General features: G+C 43.2%; 1 protein-coding gene and 2 long non-coding RNA genes across 3 annotated transcripts in view; 2 read left to right on the forward strand and 1 right to left on the reverse strand.

Moving 5' to 3' along the window:
• Positions 1-19,769, forward strand: part of LOC115171939 (NLR family CARD domain-containing protein 3-like) — a 1,137,260-nt gene that overhangs the window by 278,768 nt on the left and 838,723 nt on the right. The gene's annotated exons all lie outside the window — the stretch shown is intronic.
• On the reverse strand, positions 6,365-8,538 carry LOC115171953 (uncharacterized). Its single transcript, XR_003871303.1, has 2 exons — positions 8,059-8,538; positions 6,365-6,825 (listed from the first exon to the last, which is right to left on the reverse strand). It is a non-coding gene; the product is annotated as an uncharacterized LOC115171953 (long non-coding RNA).
• LOC115171961 (uncharacterized) lies at positions 15,997-16,239 on the forward strand. Its single transcript, XR_003871312.1, has 2 exons — positions 15,997-16,035; positions 16,100-16,239. It is a non-coding gene; the product is annotated as an uncharacterized LOC115171961 (long non-coding RNA).

Here is a 19,769-nt window from a genome sequence, read left to right on the forward strand (position 1 = left end):
CATTCCTGATAAACAATGGATATATAGATATCTAGGTGGATATATAGATATCTAGGTGGATATATAGATATCTAGGTGGATATATAGATATCTAGGTGGATATATAGATATCTAGGTGATATAGCGTTTTGCAAAAAAACACATTTTCATACAGATCTAAAATCTAGAACAGTTATATAGAATGTACGCATAAGCAATCATTTCTGATTAAAAAGCATTTTAGAATATACATTCTGAAACAATATTGTCAGCTCACCTCTTAGTTTTTGTGTCATGTCCCCCAGAGATGCTCATTTTAGATGCAGGGCCCCCCTCCTCTCTCTCCCCAGAGAGACTCATTTTAGAGGCAGGGACCACCTCCTCTCTCTCCCCAGAGAGACTTATTTTAGAGCACTGAGCCCTAAACAGAGAAACAGAGATCCAACATGTTGGTTGTGGTTAACACAGTGACAACTAAACAGAGATCCAGCATGTTGGTTGTGGTTAACACAGTGACAACTACACAGAGATCCAGCATGTTGGTTGTGGTTAACACAGTGACAACTAAACAGAGATCGAACATGTTGGTTGTGGTTAACACAGTGACAACTAAACAGAGATCCAGCATGTTGGTTGTGGTTAACACAGTGACAACTAATTATTTTATTCATTATCTCTTAGAAATAAAACCGTTTACAGACACATCCAAACAGTCAGGTTATTTAATGTAATTACTTTTTCTAGCCCAATGACTTCTCAAAACCCTCTCACAAGGCCTGAAAACTAACTAATAGCCCCTGATAGGCCTACATCATATTTTGCTGGGTAGCCTAGTGGTTAGAGCGTTGGGGCGGCAGGTAGCCTACTGGTTAGAGCGTTGGGGCGGCAGACAGCCTAGTGGTTAGAGCGTTGGGGCGGCAGGTAGCCTAGTGGTTAGAACGTTGGTGCGGCAGACAGCCTAGTGGATAGAGCGTTGGGGTGGCAGGTAGCCTAGTGGTTAGAGCGTTGTGGCGGCAGGTAGCCTAGTGGTTACAGCGTTGGTGCAGCAGGTAGCCTAGTCGTTAGAGCTTTGGTGCGGCAGGTAGTCTAGTGGTTAGGGCGTTGGGGTGGCAGGTAGCCTAGTGGTTAGAGCGTTGGGGCGGCAGGTAGCCTAGTGGTTAGAGCGTTGGGGCGGCAGATTGCCTAGTGGTTAGAGCGCTGGGGCGGCAGGTAACCTAGTGGTTAGAGCGCTGGGGCGGCAGGTATTCTAGTAGTTAGAGCGTTGGGGCGGCAGGTAGCCTAGTGGTTAGAGCGTTGGGGCGGCAGGTAGCCTGGTGGTTAGAGTGTTGGGGCGGCAGGTAACCTAGTGGTTAGAGCGTTGGGGCGGCAGGTAGCCTAGCGGTTAGAGCGTTGGGGCGGCAGGTAGCCGAGTCGTTAGAGCGTAGGGGCGGCAGGTAGCCTAGTGGTTAAAGCGTTGGGGCGGCAGGTAGCCTAGTGGTTAGAGCGTTGGGGCGGCAGGTAGCCTAGTGGTTAGAGAGTTTGGGCGGCAGGTAGCCTAGTGGTTAGAGCGTTGGGGCGGCAGGTAGCCTAGCGGTTAGAGAGTTGGGGTGGCAGGTAGCCTAGTGGTTAGAGCGTTGGGGCGGCAGGTAGCCTAGCGGTTAGAGCTTTGGGGCGGCAGGTAGCCTAGCGGTTAGAGCATTCGGGCGGCAGGTAGCCTAGTGGTTAGAGCGTTGGGGCGGCAGGTAGCCTAGTGGTTAGAGCGTTGGGGCGGCAGATAGCCTAGTGGTTAGAGCGCTGGGGCGGCAGGTAGCCTAGCGGTTAGAGCCCTGGGGCGGCAGGTAGCCTAGTGGTTAGAGCGCTGGGGCGGCAGGTAGCCTAGTGGTTAGAGCGTTGGGGCGGCAGGTAGCCTAGCGGTTAGAGCATTCGGGTGGCAGGTAGCCTAGTGGTTAGAGCGTTGGGGCGGCAGGTAGCCTAGTGGTTAGAGCGTTTGGGCGGCAGGTAGCCTAGTGGTTAGAGTGTTGGTGCGGCAGGTAGCCTAGTGGTTAGAGCGTTGGGGCAGCAGGTAGCCTAGTGGTTAGAGCGTTGGGGCAGCAGGTAGCCTAGTGGTTAGAGCATTGGGGCAGTAACTGAAAGGTTGCAGGCTTGAATCCCAGAGCTGACAAGGAAAAATCTGTCGTTCTGACCCTGAACACGGCAGTTAACCCACTGTTTTCCCCGGTAGGCCATTATTGTAAATAAGAATTTGTTATTAACTGACTTGCCAAGTTAAATAAAGGTTTTTAAAAAATTATGTGTTAACCTTCAGTAGCTGTAGTATAATACTATGGTTATAAACTGAACAGGTCTATGAATCTAATATTAATACTATGGTAATGAACTGAACAGGTCTATGAATCTAATATTAATACTATGGTTATGAACTGAACAGGTCTATGAATCTAATATTAATACTATGGTAATGAACTGAACAGGTCTATGAATCTAATATTAATACTATGGTAATGAACTGAACAGGTCTATCTAATATTAATACTATGGTAATGAACTGAACAGGTCTATGAATCTAATATTAATACTATGGTAATGAACTGAACAGGTCTATGAATCTAATATTAATACTATGGTAATGAACTGAACAGGTCTATCTAATATTAATACTATGGTAATGAACTGAACAGGTCTATGAATCTAATATTAATACTATGGTAATGAACTGAACAGGTCTATGAATCTAATATTAATACTATGGTAATGAACTGAACAGGTCTATCTAATATTAATACTATGGTAATGAACTGAACAGGTCTATGAATCTAATATTAATACTATGGTAATGAACTGAACAGGTCTATGAATCTAATATTAATACTATGGTAATGAACTGAACAGGTCTATGAATCTAATATTAATACTATGGTAATGAACTGAACAGGTCTATGAATCTAATATTAATACTATGGTAATGAACTGAACAGGTCGATGCTTGTCAACAACAGCCAGTGTTTTATTACCTGTAGCCTAATCTGACTGTTACCTTCATTCTAATGCATTCTAACATCTGATCAGCCATTGAGACAGAACTGTTACCTTCAATCTAATGCATTCTAACATCTGATCAGCCATTGAGATAGAACTGTTACCTTCAATCTAATGCATTCTTACATCTGATCAGCCATTGAGATAGAACTGTTACCATGGTCACACTTGATAACTTCCAATTGAATGAACTCAACATGGACATTAATAGTTGCATAATAACACAAGGCTACAACAACAATAAACTGAAGTTACAGGCTATTTATTAAATCCGTTTACCAGCTCCAGGTAGGCTACACAAGTGGCACAAAATGATTTGCAACGACTCTGAATTTAAATGAGGAATATTCTGTTAATTTATGGCTACAGGGATACTCGTGAACGGGATATCAAAGGTGCATGTGTGACAAAGTGAAAAAGTAGAGTTTCCATCAACCTCCCTCGCGATGCGCGCAACGTGGATATCAGAGAACACCGCAGTTCCGGGAGAGTAGTGGGTGAAACCATTCACCTCAGAAAGAGGGGTGATATTAATAACGTTTCCTTTCATTATGTGTTGTCGAATTCATAAAAATATTTGCTGCCATTGTATTAAGGTTGTTAATACGAGAGATCTTCAGACTTACCATTTTTGTATTATTTTCCATGAAAGAACAAGTAGAGGGTTTTGAGTGTTTCTCCCCTATTTGGAAAGTTGGTCTGCCTGCTGTTCAGTCAGAGATATTCCTTCTGCTGGACATAAAACTGTTTAAAACTGTATAACACTATAGTGTATCTGGAAAACTGGGTGATATATCGCAAAGTCAATAGTGAATGTGACTATGTATATATTTATGTTGTATTTAAAGCATATTTCTGCAAGTTAATCAAGTGTCTGCTAGCTTAGCTAGCCATGTTAATGACGAGCTAACCAGCACCGTCAATCAGTGCACTGTAATGTCACGCTAGTTATTGCTAGCAGGTGATTTATTGGCTTCTTTATTGAAATATTAAGTGAATGTTTATTTTCTTACTACCTTAAAAGGTTTATACAAAAAGGGTTGTACTTGTGCTCTGTATTTATGCATTAATATCACTTCACATTGAGGGCATGTATCATTACTGTTGTTCCTATCTAACAGTTATCTTGTGTCCTACCTCACCATGTATCATTACTGTTGTTCCTATCTAACAGTTATCTTGTGTCCTACCTAACCATGTATCATTACTGTTGTTCCTATCTAACAGTTATCTTGTGTCCTACCTAACCATGTATCATTACTGTTGTTCCTATCTAACAGTTATCTTGTGTCCTACCTAACCATGTATCATTACTGTTGTTCCTATCTAACAGTTATCTTGTGTCCTACCTAACCATGTATCATTACTGTTGTTCCTATCTAACAGTTATCTTGTGTCCTACCTCACCATGTATCATTACTGTTGGTCCTATCTAACAGTTATCTTGTGTCCTACCTAACCATGTATCATTACTGTTGGTCCTATCTAACAGTTATCTTGTGTTCTACCTAACCATGTATCATTACTGTTGTTACTATCTAACAGTTATCTTGTGTCCTACCTAACCAGTGAACGTGTGGCTGTGAACGTCCTGTCAATGCCTGTCCTGGTGACTCATTTTACATTTTAGTCATTGAGCAGACGCTCTTATCCAGAGCAATTTACAGTTGGCCCTGGTGACTCCTGGGCCCTTATTCATAAAGGAAGTGTCTCAGAGCTGATCTAGGATCAGGTCCTCCGCTCCATGTAATCTGATTCATTATGATCTAGGATCAGGTCCCTCCTCTCCATGTAATCTAATTCATTATGATCTAGGATCAGGTCCTCCTCTCCATGTAATCTGATTCATTATGATCTAGGATCAGGTCCCCCCTCTCCATGTAATCTAATTCATTATGATCTAGGATCAGGTTCTCCTCTCCATGTAATCTGATTCATTATGATCTAGGATCAGGTCCTCCTCTCCATGTAATCTGATTCATTATGATCTAGGATCAGGTCCTCCTCTCCATGTAATCTGATTCATTATGATCTAGGATCAGGTCCCCCTCTCCATGTAATCTGATTCATTATGATCTAGGATCAGGTCCCTCCTCTCCATGTAATCTGATTCATTATGATCTAGGATCAGGTCCCTCCTCTCCATGTAATCTGATTCATTATGATCTAGGATCAGGTCCACCCTCTCCATGTAATCTGAATCATTATGATCTAGGATCAGGTCCTCCTCTCCATGTAAGCTAGAGTGGTGTTTGTCAGACCATGAGACATCCTGAAAATCTGTCTTCTCACAAAATCGTATGTAGAGTCTGAACGGTTTGGCCAACAAACTATTATGATACCTCTATTGAAAGCTGAGATTCGTACGAACACTATAGTGTTCTCCGTTTTGCTCTAGGAATTACAACAAACTAACAGGGTGTAAGTGATATTAGGGGGACACAGAAAAACTCAAATTAAATAATATGAATGAAAAATGAATGAAAAAATGAATGAATGAATGAATGAATTACATTTTATTTCTGTGTCAAATCGCCAACTGGCAACCCATCCCTTATGGGGTTAATTGCCACAAAAACAAACATTACAATAATTCACTGTGGTAATTAAATGATATGTACATGAAGAATGAAAACAATGTAAGGTATAAATCAATACATAATAGTAAATAAGGTGATGCAAACAATAATTATATCCCTAGAGCAGAACAATAATATACACACATACATACACACTGTATATATACACATCACATACATACATACATACACACTGTATATATACACATACATACATACATAACATATACAGATAAATAAATACAGAAAAAAAGAAACAAGGCATTTGAACCCAGTCTGGCACAAAGAGAAGATTCATATGGGAGACAATCTAGGTACATATCTGTTGTTCTGCCCCTGAACAAGGCAGTTAACCCACTGTTGCTAGTATGTTTAGATTTTACCTTTCTTTAAACTAGGCAAGTCAGTTATGAAAAAATTCTTATTTTCAATGAGCTGTCATTGAAAATAAGAATTTGTTCTTAACTGACCTTCCTAGTTTAAATAAAGGTAAAATCTAAATATTCTGCAAATGGAAATACACAATGGACAAAAAAACATTTAATTTCTCCTCATCACATACTGCCAGGGTATATCTGGTGGTCTGTCTCCTCATCACATACTGCCAGGGTATATCTGGTGGTCTGTCTCCTCATCACATACTGCCAGGGTATATCTGGTGTGCTTTCTGGAATAAGAGCAAGCGTATATCGTGGTAGAAAGGGCAATAGAGGATCAAATTAGTTTCATTCTCTATTTCTTTGAGGTCACAATAGTTACATACAATTTACTGGAAACCAGGTTTAGTTGTGTTTTTTCTCTCCAAAATATGAGTCACTGTAGGACTTTAATAATTGTTAACAGGCCTACCAAACCCAAAAGTTTTAATTTGAGAATGTTCATTTGTATGCCTCAAATATTAAACTGTCTTAAATATTTGATGATTAGTTGAATGAGGTGTGTAAGTGCTGGTATGAACAAAAGGATGAGAAACCCTGAGATAAACATAAAACCATATAATGTAAAAGCTCCTCCACCATCTTTACCAGACGTTTTACTGATAACATGTAGACCGACTGATTAGTTTCCACTTTGAAAACTGCTGTCTGTCAGCAACTCAGCTCAAGTAGCAGTTCTACTAACTAGTAATATCTCATTCCAGGTATTCATTCTCTTACTCTGTCCATTAGAATAAATTATTGTTCAGAAATACTTAATTATTTGTCAGTAATCTCCATATAGTGTTTTCTGCTCTGTCGTCTCAAAATGGATCCTGAACAAAAGAACAACTTTACTTTCTGTTTCAGCTCAGCCGCCTCCCGAGTGGTGCAGAGTCCCGCATCTTGCGTCACTGCAGTACCTGGTTCGAGTCCAGGCTGCATGATTGGGAGTCCCATAGGGCGGCTCACAATTGGCCCAGCGTCGTCAAGGTTTGGCCGGGGTAGGCCGTCATTGTTAATAAGAATTTGTTCTGACTTACCTAGTTAAATAAAAGTGAAATAAAAATAAAATATCTTCCACTAGATGGCAGTAAACACCTGCTGTAACCTGACTTTACAGCAGTATCATTATGATATATACAGCTAAACTGATCTGAGATCAGCTCTCTTATGAAGACTGTCACAGGTTTACAGCAGCTGACAGTTGCAGCTTCATCGCTACTAACTGAAACTACCTTGGTTTAAAAAAAGACAATATATGTAAAGATTAAAAGGTATATAACTTATAAATCATGAGCCTCATCTTGAGGAGTATTTGATTGGATGTTATAGACCCCATCTGAACAGTTTATTTTCCTATGCTGTGGCCCTCACCATCTGGCCCATAGAGACTAAAGGGCTATGCTGTGGCCCTCACCAACAGGCCCATAGAGACTAAATGACTATGCTGTGGCCCTCATTATCTGGCCCATAGAGACTAAAGGACTATGCTGTGGCCCTCACCTACTGGCCCATAGAGACTAAAGGACTATGCTGTGGCCCTCACCATCTGGCCCATAGAGACTACATGACTATGCTGTGGCCCTCACCAACTGGCCCATAGAGACTAAAGGACTATGCTGTGGCCCTCACCATCTGGCCCATAGAGACTACATGACTATGCTGTGGCCCTCACCTACTGGCCCATAGAGACTAAAGGACTATGCTGTGGTCCTCACCAACAGGCCCATAGAGACTAAAGGACTATGCTGTGGCCCTCACCATCTGGCCCATAGAGACTACATGACTATGCACTCTACGCTGCACACCGCATCAACGGGGATGTGGTGGAGGGTAAACACGCTTACGCACCTTTTTATTTGTAAAATAGTGTTAACTCAACTTTGTATTTTGTAAATTATCGTTTACCACTTAATATGCGTTTCCAGCGTTAAGTCTAAATTCCATCGCAGAAACCGGGTCCAGGTTGGTCAGCATGATAAAGAATCATATCTCAAGGTTACTCAGTCTATTGAATGTCTGACTACGACCTAACTTTATAGTAGTTATATGTAGCCAAGACTTACCAGAGTCTGTCCCTCTGTCCTTCAAATCAACACATTTATCCTGTTTCTAATGTTGCAGAGAAATGTGCGCTTCAGTTTCAACAGTCATGTTGTAACGGCGTAGACCACACAGTTACTTTCACTTTCATATGAGGAAATCACGTCCCTTCTGACGTCACTGGTGTATGGGTAAATAATGATGACAGAAGAGATCTACTAACTAGTAATAATATGTCATTCCAGGTATTCATTATCTTACTCTGTCCTTTATTGTTCAGAAATACTTTATTTGTACTTCTCTCCATATAGTGTGTTTTCCTCTTTTGTCATCTCACCATGGATCCTGCGCTCAGCCGTCTCCCCACCCTGATAATAACGTGTTTTATTGGTATCTTCCACTAGATGGCAGTAAACACCTGCTGTAACTAGACTTTACAACAGCATTCCTTATTCATAAAGGCAGTGTCTCAAAGGAGGAGTGCTGAACCAGGATCAGGTCCCCCTGTCTATGTAATCTGATTCATTATGATCTAGGATCAGGTCCTCCTCTCCATGTAATCTGATTCATTATGATCTAGGATCAGGTCCCCCTCTCCATGTAATCTGATTCATTATGGTCTAGGATCAGGTCCCTCCTCTCCATGTAATCTGATTCATTATGATCTAAAATCAGGTCCCTCCTCTCCATGTAATCTGATTCATTATGATCTAGGATCAGGTCCCCCTGTCTATGTAATCTGATTCATTATGATCTAGGATCAGGTCCCTCCTCTCCATGTAATCTGATTCATTGTGATCTAGGATCAGGTCTCTCCACTCCATGTAATCTGATTCATTATGATCTAGGATCAGGTCCCTCCTCTCCATGTAATCTGATTCATTATGATCTAGGATCAGGTCCCACTCTCCATGTAATCTGATTCATTATGATCTAGGATCAGGTCCCACTCTCCATGTAATCTGATTCATTATGATCTAGGATCAGGTCCTCCTCTCCATGTAATCTGATTCATTATGATCTAGGATCAGGTCCCACTCTCCATGTAATCTGATTCATTATGATCTAGGATCAGGTCCCACTCTCCATGTAATCTGATTCATTATGATCTAGAATCAGGTCCCCCTCTCCATGTAATCTGATTCATTATGATCTAGGATCAGGTCCCTCCCCTCCATGTAATCTGATTCATTATGATCTATCCTAGATCAGCTCTCCTACTCTTTATGAATGCTGTCACAGGTGACTCCTCAAGATGAGGCTCATGATTTATAAGTTATATTCTTTAAGAATCAATTAGTATCATTCATTGAACTGCTTTGCCATGAACAGATATGTGAGGTCTTAATTTAAAGGTTCTATATAGACCTTATGGTGATTTTAATGGGGTTGAACATCCATCCCATCAGATTGTCTAAAGCATTTTATGAGTTCAGAAAAATAGTGGGCTGATAGTCAGGAACACTTGGGTCCATCTGCATCTCAGTGCTTGATTCGTCACTACAGACACCCTGGTTTGAATCCAGGCTGTATCACAACCGGCTGTGATTGGGAGTCCCATAGGTTCGAAACCCAGTGTTGTCCGGGTTTGGCCAGTGTAGGCAATCATTGTAAATAAGAATGTGTTCTTAACTGACTTGCCTAGTTAAATAAAGGTTCAATGTAAAAATCAAATATAAAGCCATTATCCTGACGACGCTTGTGGAAGGGTGGGTAGGCTCTGCACACGGAGCTAACTGGAGCTCTGGACACGGAGCTAACTGGAGCTCTGCACACGGAGCTAACTGGAGCTCTGCACACGGAGCTAACTGGAGCTCTGCACACGGAGCTAACTGGAGCTCTGGACACGGAGCTAACTGGAGCTCTGCACACGGAGCTAACTGGAGCTCTGCACACGGAGCTAACTGGAGCTCTGGACACGGAGCTAACTGGAGCTCTGGACACGGAGCTAACTGGAGCTCTGGACACGGAGCTAACCGGAGCTCTGGACACGGAGCTAACTGGAGCTCTGTACACAGAGCTAACTGGAGCTCTGGACATGGAGCTAACTGGAGCTCTGCACACGGAGCTAACTGGAGCTCAGCACACGGAGCTAACTGGAGCTCTGGACACGGAGCTAACTGGAGCTCTGGACACGGAGCTAACTGGAGCTCTGCACACGGAGCTAACTGGAGCTCAGCACACGGAGCTAACTGGAGCTCTGGACACGGAGCTAACTGGAGCTCTGGACACGGAGCTAACTGGAGCTCTGCACACGGAGCTAACTGGAGCTCAGCACACGGAGGTAACTGGAGCTCTGGACACGGAGCTAACTGGAGCTCTGCACACGGAGCTAACTGGAGCTCTGCACACGGAGCTAACTGGAGCTCTGCACACGGAGCTAATTGGAACTCTGGACACGGAGCTAACTGGAGCTCTGGACACGGAGCTAACTGGAGCTCTGCACACGGAGCTAACTGGAGCTCTGGACACGGAGCTAACTGGAGCTCTGGACACGGAGATAACTGGAGCTCTGCACACGGAGCTAACTGGAGCTCGGCAGCTTCATCACTGTTGGTCTTGCTGGCAGCCTCACTTGTTTGATGATGCTGCTGCTGCTGCTCATCACTCTCCTTTGGCTTTGTTTGGCTACTTTTTGTCCATTGTCTGAAGAAGCCTATTGTGGTGAAATGTCAGGAGCACATTTTTTAAATGTACTTTTTATCTTTTTAGAAACTTTTAAATGAACCACATGGATTCTAACTGGGGACTCAACTAAAACTAGACAAATACACTTTTCTTTTTGTCTTTTTGGGACAAAATAAATTCATACCAACAGTGGACAATTCCCATCAAAAGCCTGGGGCTACAACTGTCAAGAGGGGAATAGAGGGAGTATTCCCCTTGGAGAACCCAGTGTGCAACTCTGAAGAAAAACATGTCTTAGAATACAACAATCTCAATCTGAAGCTCTTCAATTAGTTGGCATCTAATTGAAGAACATACTGCTTTATAGATCCCAGCCTGAACAAACAATTGTTTGGGCCTGACTTTGAGCACTTGCACTGGGCCTCCATTGAGTCTCCATGTGTCAAGCAGTACAGAGAAACTCCCTCTAGATGACAGCAGAGGCTCTTGGATCTATCCTGTCTATCCACCAGTTTAGTGACCTTGTTCCATCAATATGTCCATACTACTTCACAACCCATTTCAGGTCTTGACCAACAATGTCCCATTGGGCTCAAGCAAGCCGAGAGTGATGTTCTAGAAAGAGGACTGACTTTCATACCAACTCCTAAACAGGTGGACTGACTTTCATACCAACTCCTAAACAGGTGGACTGACTTTCATACCAACTCCTAAACAGGTGGACTGACTTTCATACCAACTCCTAAACAGGTGGACTGACTTTCATACCAACTCCTAAACAGGTGGACTGACTTTCATACCAACTCCTAAACAGGTGGACTGACTTTCATACCAACTCCTAAACAGGTGGACTGACTTTCATACCAACTCCTAAACAGGTGGACTGACTTTCATACCAACTCCTAAACAGGTGGACTGGGAGGAGCTCCGGAGGGATCTACACGTCTATCATAGAAGGTTAAAGTTATCAGATCATTGTGAATATGAAACAGATTTTCCTCAGATACTATTTCCAAACCCCTCACATTGGGAACCTCAGTTGGAGTCAGAAACTATACAGACTCTGATACGTAGGGATGTGGCTTCCTTTTCACTATTCAGAACCAGACCTGTTTATCAGCTTAACCTTATAAATGTTTAAACAAATCAAGCTGTATAAATATAGTGATTAAACCGGCAGATAAGGGTCTCAGATTGTTGTAATGAATAAAGTGAATATCTTCTTGAAGCCAATAGACAATAGGATCATGTTAAACACTATGTTCCATTGTCCCACTCAACACAACCAGAAAACACAAAGATTAATCCAGGAGATAAACTGTATGAGGATAAGTACATTACAGATAAACAGATGGTCTGTCTTTTTGGGACAGATTCTCCAAAGCCCTGGCAGTTTTACTTACTGCCTAAAATACATATCTCCTGAAGTGACAAAGAGCTCTTATAGGACCAGGGCACAAATAATAATATAATAATAATCAATCATTTTAATCTTTATTTAGCCATCTTACATATAAAAGCATATTTGTTAATCAAAAATTGTGAATAACTCTCCACAGGTTAATGAGAAGGGTGTGCTTGAAAGGATGCACAAAGCTCTGCAATGTTGGGTTGTATTGGAGAGAGTCTGAGTCTTAAATCATTTTCCACACACAGTCTGTGCCTGTATTTAGTTTTCATGCTAGTGAGGGCTGAGAATCCACTCTCACATAGGTACGTGGGCATCAGTGTCTTAACAACTCCATGTTTTCAGATTTTTTTTTTTAGCTTTCTGTGGTTTCTCTCTCTTGAGGTTCGTAGTGTTAACAGGACAAGTCTAACACTTACTTACACTCAGGCAGACCTATCCCGGAAATTACTTTTTCATTCTACAAGGGGTCACAAGCTCACCTGACAGCAGCTCCATAAGTCCACTACAAAAATTCCCAACTGTTTCACATTTTTCAAACAGTTCAAATTCAGGCCTTCCCCATTCACTACAAAAAATCCCAACTGTTTCAAGTTCAACAATGTCACTACACCTCACATCTATCATCAGGCCATTCATTTTTATTTCAAACATTTGCATACACCCTAAATAGCATGACGTCTTTAAAATTATATAAACACAGAACACAGGAATAACTCATCAATCACTTTTTGACAGCAACCGTCTACTATATTCTCTCTAATGGTTACACAATACCGTTAAAATATATATCAGAACAAATAGCATCAGGAATGGTTATACAGCTGGAGACACAATACTGTTAAAATATATATCAGAACTAATAGCAGCAGGAATGCTTATACAGCTGGAGACACAATACTGTTAAAATATAAATATCAGTATATTATGTAAACCAGTTATTGCAGGTAAATACAATTATAATTAACACACATACAATCACTCACCTGAGCCGTATCAACCCCTCCTGGGACCACCCCAACCCCACCTCCAACCCCTCCTGGGACCACCCCAACCCACCCTCCAACCCCTCCTGGGACCACCCCAACCCACCCTCCCTCCCTCCTGGGACCAACCCACCCTCCATCCCCTCCTGGGACCACCCCAACACACCCTCCAACCCCTCCTGGGACCACCCCAACCCACCCTCCTACCCCTCCTGGGACCACCCCAACCCACCCTCCATCCCCTCCTGGGACCACCCCAACCTCCAACCCCTCCAGGGACCACCCCAACCCACCCTCCAACCCCTCCTGGGACCACCCCAACCCACCATCCAACCCCTCCTGGGACCACCCCAACCCACCCTCCTACCCCTCCTGGGACCACCCCAACCCACCCTCCAACCCCTCCTGGGACCAACCCACCCTCCAACCCCTCCTGGGACCACCCCAACCCACCCTCCTACCCCTCCTGGGACCACCCCAACCCACCCTCCATCCCCTCCTGGGACCACCCCAACCTCCAACCCCTCCAGGGACCACCCCAACCCACCCTCCAACCCCTCCTGGGACCACCCCAACCCACCATCCAACCCCTCCTGGGACCACCCCAACCCACCCTCCTACCCCTCCTGGGACCACCCCAACCCACCCTCCAACCCCTCCTGGGACCAACCCACCCTCCAACCCCTCCTGGGACCACCCCAACCCACCCACCAACCCCTCCTGGGACCACCCCAACCCACCCTCCAACCCCTCCTGGTACCACCCCAACCCACCCTCCATCCCCTCCTGGGACCACCCCAACCCACCCTCCAACCCCTCCTGGGACCACCCCAACCCACACAACCTGATCTCCATGAAATTTAATACTAAATGAAGTTGTGATAAAATCAGTTAGGCCACATTTGGACTAAAATTATAATGAACGGGCAACAATCTGTTGGGTAAAAACACACTTGTATGGTTTCAGCTGCAGATAACCTGAATGTCAATTGTTGTTTGGCCCCATGGATCCTAACAGTGGATAGTTGATGATAAATGATATGTATAAAGTGCTGATCCAATGAGGTGTGGTGGTAGCCATCTTAGTTCCAACATCATTTTAGCTGCTGTCAAACCTGACAACATTAAACATATTTTCTGTAATGATAGTGGTGAATTATCATTAAGTGATAACAGTTTGGGGGAACAAGGTATGATGATATCCACTACAGCAGATAAGACAGAGGGAACCTCTTTCCAAAACATGTCCCCTGGTCACTCCCAGTACATATGATTAAAGGAGGCCAAGGCACCTTGATTACATAGATCACACAGAGGAGAGGTTCTGATTTTCATTACATGATGTTTTCTAGGTGGAAGGTCTTCATTACATAGATCACACAGAGGAGAGGTTCTGATTTTCATTAAATGATGTTTTCTAGGTGTGAAGGTGAATCCTGTGTATGAGATTACAATGTATCAGCTGGTGATTAGGATTGTTAGATGAATCCACTAAGTTCCTGATGAACTCAACTGGTGAGCCTCTTAAGCAGCTAGTTCCATGGACACACTGATTTCAATGTCCTTCACCAAGGTCAGATGACTTTCAGTCAACAGTCTCTTTAGGGTAGCTTCACTCCGTAGCCCACATTCTAGTCTGTCTCTAATGATGTCATTTACAACACCATTCAACTCACAGTGTTCTGATAGTTTATTTAATGCAGCAGCAAACATTGGTACTGATTCTCCCTCTTCCTGATGTCTCCTGTGGAGCCTGAACCTTTCAGCGTTAACTAGTGGTTCTGGTGGAAAATGTCCTTTAAGTATCTCCACAATATCCCCATACGTTTTACTACCTGTTCTGTCTGGCTGTAGCAGGCTGCCTAGTAAATTACATGTTTTTGGCCCCATTACACTAAACTGTAAGCACAATGTCCTCATTAATGTCATTTACAAGAACAAAACATTCAAACCGTTCTGTACATGAGCTCCACTGCTCAATACTTTGATCAAACTGTCCAATGTTTCCAACAATTCCAGCTATTTTTAATTTCTCAATAGGATCCTGATTGTGACTCACTTCAGTATTGTCCTCAACCACAGCAATATTTTCCTCAGTCATGTGATCTTCATTCACTTCACTCATTTAGCAGTTTTTAATTCCAAAGTTCATCTTCACAGTTGAATAAATGTCCTTTCCTTTAATCAATGTATATTCCTCCCTTTTTAATCACATTTTTAATCACATTCGAGTCCTTTCTGTCATCTATGACAATGCTAACTCTCTCTCTTAGCTAGCTCCACTATGCACTTGCTTCTGCTAGAAACACACTGTGCTAACATTAGCCTGGACTGAACCACAGAAAATAACAGTTTTAAACAGTTGTAAAAACCAACTTCTTCCAGACAGAACAGTTCCTGTAGGTTCAGACTTACTCATCACCAATCTGTTGTTATGTCTGGTGAGTTGACATTTACATTACATTTTAGTCATTTAGCAGACACTCTAACAACAATACATACATTTCATTTTAATTTCATACATTTTTTTTTCTTCGTACTTGGCCCCCCGTGGGAATCGAACCCACAACCCTGGTGTTGCAAACACCATGCTCTACCAACTGAGCTACGTGGAAGGTTTCATAACCACGTCTGTATAACAATTCAATAATGATGAGACGGGAGACAGGAATCAGTTCAACCATTTATCTGGAACGTGATCATCTTAACACATACAAACCCCCATGATGCTCTGCGGCACAACCCCAATAGACAACAAATACATCAATAAATGAGTAAATGGACACTAAGCAAAACTCAGAGGAATTTAAATGTTTATTTCTAGAAAGTAGGGCCATGGGATATGGGTCAGAAAGGTCAGTATGGTTGATAGCTGGTTACAGAGGTGACATAACATCCATAAGGACCATTATAACACAGTGAAGTAGAGGTGGGATATGGGTCAGAAAGGTCAGTATGGTTGATACCTGGTTACAGAGGTGACATAACAAGCATAAGGTCCATTATAACACAGTGAAGTAGAGGTGGGATAGGGTCAGAAAGGTGACATAACAACCATAAGGTCCATTATAACACAGTGAAGTAGAGGTGGGAGCTAAAAGCAGACATGGACAGTGAGACGGTGTGAGGAGGTCAGGGGTCAAACACTAGATCAGGACAGGTAGAAATGGCAGGGCTGGAAATAGACAGAGACACATTCTGATCATGGCTCAGACCTGACCTGAGACTCCCAAACAGAAGATGCCATAACAAAGTCCTGTCCAGTAGGATATATGGGATTTCATTTCATCAACAACCACAACATTTAAATGAGGCATCTATCAATTAAAAGTTACTTTAGAGATTTAGTGAAAGGATGGAATGACTTAGTGTTACTACCATTTAGTGAAAGGATGGAATGACTTAGTGTTACTACCATTTAGTGAAAGGATGGAATGACTTAGTGTTACTACCATTTAGTGAAAGGATGGAATGACTTAGTGTTACTACCATTTAGTGAAAGGATGGAATTACTTCAGTGTTACTAACATCATATCAAACACAAAACATTTACAACTGATCTTTTTTATTTGACTGTGTCTAAAATATAAGCATAAAAGGCAACAATTTCAAAGATTCTACTGAGTTGTAGTTCATATTAGAAAATCAGTCAATTGAAATACATTAGGCCCTAATCTACAGATTTCACATGACTGGGAATACAAGTATGCATCTGTTTATCAGATACCTTAATAAAATAGACACATCTCCTTCCCATAGAGTTGATCAGGCTGTTGATTGTGGCCTGTAGAATGTTGTCCCACTCCTCTTCAATGGCTGTGCAAAGTTGCTGGATATTGGCGGGAAATGGAACACGCTGTCGTCCACGTCTATCCAGAGCATCCCAAACGTGCTCAATGGGTGACATGTCTGGTGAGTACTCAGGCCATGGAAGAACTGTTTTTTTTCCAGCTTCCAGGAATTGTGTACAGATCCTGTGAATTATCATGCTGAAACATGAGGTGATGGGTGCGGATAAATGGCACAACAATAGGATCTCATCACGGTAACTCTGTGCATTCAAATTGCCATCAATAAAATGCACTTGTATTCGTTGTCCGTGGCTTATGCCTGGCCATACCATAACCCCACCGCCACCATGGGGCACTCTTCACAACATTGACATGAGCAAACAGCTCAATCACATGACGCCATACAATTTATATGACAAAACTACACATTTTTGAGAGACCTTTGTAATGATCAAGCTGTTTAATCAGCTTCTTGATATGCCACACCTGTCAGGTGGATGGATTATCTTGGCAAATGAGAAATGCTCACTGTGTGTGTGTGTCCAGTGTGTGTGTGTGTGTGTGTGTGTGTGTGTGTTCAGTGTACGTGTGTGTGTGTGTCCAAGGTGTGTGTGTGTTGTGTGTGTGTGTGTGTTGTCGTGGATACATAAAATTGAGGATCTGCTGGAGTCCAAGGGCTATACTCGGCCTTGTCTCAGGACGGTAAGTTGGTGGTTGAAGATATCCCTCTAGTGATGTGGGGGCTGTGCTTTGGCAAAGTGGGTGGGGTTATATCCTTCCTTTTTGGCCCTGTCCGGGGGTATCGTCGGGTGGGGCCACAGTGTCTCCTGACCCCTCCTGTCTCAGCCTCCAGTATTTATGCTGCAGTAGTTTATGTGTCGGGGGGCTAGGGTCAGTCTGTTATATCTGGAGTATTTCTCCTGTCTTATCCGGTGTCCTGTGTGAATTTAAGTATGCTCTCTCTAATTCTCTCCTTCTCTCTCTCGGAGGACCTGAGCCCTAGGACCATGCCTCAGGACTACCTGACATGATGACTCCTTGCTGCCCCAGTCCACGTGGCCGTGCTGCTGCTCCATTTTCAACTGTTCTGCCTGCGGCTATGGAACCCTGACCTGTTCACCGGACATGCTACCTGTCCCAGACCTGCTGTTTTCAACTCTCTAGAGACAGCAGGAGCGGTAGAGATTCTCTCAATGATCGGCTATGAAAAGCCAACTGACACTTACTCTTGAGGTGCTGACTTGTTACACCCTCGACAGCTGTGAATATTATTATTTGACCATACTGGTCATTTATGAACATTTGAACATCTTGGCCATGTGCTGTTATAATCTCCACCCGGCACAGCCAGAAGAGGACTGGCCACCCCTCATAGCCTGGTTCCTCTCTAGGTTTCTTCCTAGGTTTTGGCCTTTCTAGGGAGTTTTTCCTAGCCACCGTGCTTCTACACCTGCATTGCTTGCTGTTTGGGGTTTTAGGCTGGGTTTTTGTACAGCACTTTGAGATATCAGCTGATGTAAGAAGGGCTATATAAATACATTTGATTTGATTTGATTTGAAACCCAGATTGTTATTCTCTCTGAGATCACAAATAAACAGAGTTCCACAGCACAGTATAGACAGTCTGAATTCAGAAGCATTGTGATCTCAGAGAGAATAACAGAGTTCCACAGTGTAGACAGTCTGAATTCAGAAGCATTGTGATCTCAGAGAGAATATCAGAGTTCCACAGTGTAGACAGTCTGAATTCAGAAGCATTGGGTGATCAGCACATATCTTTATATACTCAGTTATGTGGACACATATAATTAAAATGTTCCATTGTGTGTGTGTCCAGCGTGTAAGTGAGTGTGTCCAGTGTATATGTGTGTCCAGTGTGTGTGTGTGTGTGTGTGTTTATATGTGTGTCAAGTGTGTGTATGTGTATGTGTGTCAAGTGTGTGTATATGTGTGTGTGTCCAGTGTGTGTGTGTGTCAAGTGTGTTTGTGTCCAGTGTGTCCAGTGTGTCCAGTGTGTGTGTGTGTGTGTCCAGCGTGTGTGTGTGTATGTGCATTCAGCTTGTGTGTGTGTGTATCCAGTGTGTGTGTGTGTGTGTGTGTGTGTCCAGTGTGTGAGTGTGATAGTGTGCATATGTGTGTCCAATGGGTTTGTGTGTCCAGTGTGTGTGTGTGTGTGTGTATCCAGTGTGTGTGTGTGTCCAGTGTGTGTGTGTGTGTGTGTGTGTGTGTACAGTGTGTGTGTACAGTGTGTGTGTACAGTGTGTGTGTGTGTGTGTGTCCAGTGTGTGTGTGTCCAGTGTGTCCACTGTGTGTGTGTCTGTGTGTTTGTCCAGTGTGTGTGTGTGTCCAGTGTTTGTGTGACCAGTGTGTGTGTCCAGTGTGTGTATGTGTTTGTGTCCAGTTTGTGTGTGTCCAGTGTGTGTATGTTTGTCCAGTGTGTATCAGTGTGTGTGTGTTTGTGTGTTTATGTATCTGTGTGTGTGTGTTCGCATATGTGTGTCCAGCATGTGTGTGTCCAGGTTGTGTGTGTGTGTGTGTGTCCAGTGTGTGTGTGTGTGTGTCCAGTGTGTGTGGGTGTGTCCAGTGTGTGTGTGTGTGTTTGTTTCCAGTGTGTGTCCAGGTGTGTGTCCAGTGTGTGTGTGTGTGTGTGTGTGTGTGTGTGTGTGTGTGTGTGTGTGTGTGTATCCAGTGTGTGTGTGTGTGTGTGTGTTTGTGTGTCCAGTGTGTGTATGTGTGTGTGTCCAGTGCGTGTGTGTATCTAGTGTGTGTGTATCCAGTGTGTGTGTGTCCTGTGTGTATTTGTGTCCAGTGTGTTTGTCCAGTGTGTGTATGTGTGTTCAACGTGTGTGTGTGTGTGTCCAGTGTGTTTGTCCAGTGTGTGTGTGTCTGTGTGTCCAGTCTCTGTGTGTGTCCAGTGTGTG

This window comes from Salmo trutta, chromosome 32 (genome assembly GCF_901001165.1).
Source record: "Salmo trutta chromosome 32, fSalTru1.1, whole genome shotgun sequence".
In the NCBI taxonomy this organism is placed as follows: domain Eukaryota; kingdom Metazoa; phylum Chordata; class Actinopteri; order Salmoniformes; family Salmonidae; genus Salmo; species Salmo trutta.